At 39.9% G+C, this 2,176-nt stretch overlaps 1 non-coding gene across 1 annotated transcript; it reads left to right on the forward strand.

Moving 5' to 3' along the window:
* The first annotated feature begins 1,176 nt into the window (after positions 1-1,176).
* LOC112505007 lies at positions 1,177-1,283 on the forward strand. The gene has a single exon (XR_003068308.1). It is a non-coding gene; the product is annotated as a small nucleolar RNA R71 (small nucleolar RNA).
* The last annotated feature ends 893 nt before the right edge of the window (positions 1,284-2,176 follow it).

The following is a 2,176-nucleotide window of genomic DNA, read 5'->3' on the forward strand; positions in this document are numbered from 1 at the left end:
ATGTGGAGTTGCTTAAAGATGTCCAAGAACTTCTTAAACTGTACATCCACATTTTTGGCTTTCATCCTACTTGGAAAAGGTAAATCTCTCAGATCTAAATTTGTTGGACCAATCTTTTTCTGTTGGGGAGTGGGCACTTTCTGCCCACTGTGAGCAGTGTCAATTGGAGACTGGGTGGTGCTAGAACTAGGCAGAGCTGCTGTTTTTTGGGCAGAAACTGGATTATGTGTTACTTCAGCTAGAGGAAACAGAATTGGAAATTTTGATGTGTCAAAAGAATGTGAAACATTTTCTTGACAAATCGGTTCAGTAGGTGTTTCCTTTGTGTTATTAGATTCTCCCAAGTTCTCATCACTTCTTACAGTTAAGGCTTTGAAATGTTCCGTAGGTGTTTCCGTGTCACTAGGCAAGGTTCCTTGAGGTCTATTCTTGAGATCATCAACAACAAATTGGCCGAGTTGTGTCTCAAAATTCCTCAAGGTGGCATTGGTTTGGTTTATAAAACCTTTAAGTAAATATTCGAGTGAACCATTACTCTCTGATGCATTTTGTTGCCTAGGTGCATGTGATTGTGAAGATTACCCATTTTGGTACATGTGATGACCTCCTTGCATGTGATGACCACCTTGATGGAATCCCGGGGGATTCGGAGGTCGATTTTGGACTTGGTTGCCCTGGGGGTTTGAAGTCCAGGTTTCCAGCCCATGAAACATTTGGATGATTTCTCCAATTTGGATTGTATGTGGGAGAAAATGGGCTATTTCTAGCATGGCTCCCAACATAATTTACCGAAATGGGGTTTCCGGGGTAAAACTCATAAGAATGATTTTCACCACAGAAAACACAAGATTCAGTCATGGATGAATTTGACATTATGGATTGAACTTGACTCTTTTCCCCACTCAAGTTTAAATTTTTTTAATCAAATTAGTTAAAGCTACAATTTGGGCATTCAAGGAAGAAATGACGTCAAGTTCATGAATTCCCGAGGTAGATTTAGAAACAACAGCATGAGGGTTAGACCATTCAGTATTATTATTAGAAATTCGCTCCAAGATATCATATCCCTCGTTATATGTTTTAGCTGTGAAAGTGCCACTGGCCGTTGCGTCAAGAATAATTCTAGCGGCACTGGAAAGTCCATTATAAAAAGTTTCCAATTGAATACAATGAGGGATTCCATGATGAGGACACTTCAGTAGAAGTTCCTTGAATCTCTCCCATGCATTCGATACTGCTTCATCTTCTTCTTGGCGAAACATCATAATTTCATTTCCAATTTTTACATTCCTCGTCGGAGGAAAGTATTTTTTTAGTAATTTTTCCGCCAAATAATTCCAAGTAAGGATTGAGTTTGGTGGTTGAGAATTTAGCCATGCTCTAGCTCTATCCTTTAATGTGTAAAGGAAAAGTGACAAGCGTAAGGCTTATTGTGTGACTCCATGAATTTTAAAATGATCCGTCATTTCTATAAAAGATTTTAAATGAGAGTGCGGATTATCCGAAGATAATCCCTCAAACTGACCCATTGCGGAAATCATTTGAAATATTACCGGCTTGGGTTCAAAAGTTATTGTTGTCATTTCGGGTCTACCTATTCCCAAGGCCAATTGACCAAATTTGGGAGTTGCGAAGTCCTGCATGCCTCCATTTTTGTCATCGGCATATTTAACCATGGCTTCCCGAGGAGGTGAATCCCCCATGGTACGGTTTAAAGTGGGATTTTGCTGATTACCTCTTCTTCGTCTCCTAATGGTTCTTTCTAACGCAAGATCAAGAGGTAAAAGCTCACCGTGTTGTAGCCGTGGCATACAACACGAGAAATGCGATTGAAACAAATGACCAAGGCTCAAATGAAAATCAATATCTAAGGATAAAAATCACGCCAATTCCTGGCAGCGGCGCCAAAAACTTGATGGCTTGGAATCGTAAGTGTTCACACAGTGGGCACAAAGTCCCCACGGTGGCGGTGCAAGTGCATGCCGACACTATGATTGCTTCAAATAAAAGTGGTATAGTTCCAAGATCGTTTCCACAGGGATTGGACTACTGAGAATCAGAGAGTTTCATGAACTTCTTCAGCTTGTTTCGGTTTGAGAATAAAAATTGAGTTTTGTTGGTGCAAAGCTTTAAAATACGTAATAAACCTTAAAGTTAAAAGATTGGTATGTGTGTA

Source organism: Cynara cardunculus, unplaced genomic scaffold (genome assembly GCF_001531365.2).
Source record: "Cynara cardunculus var. scolymus isolate 2C unplaced genomic scaffold, CcrdV1 Un_Scaffold_7791, whole genome shotgun sequence".
Classification (NCBI taxonomy): domain Eukaryota; kingdom Viridiplantae; phylum Streptophyta; class Magnoliopsida; order Asterales; family Asteraceae; genus Cynara; species Cynara cardunculus.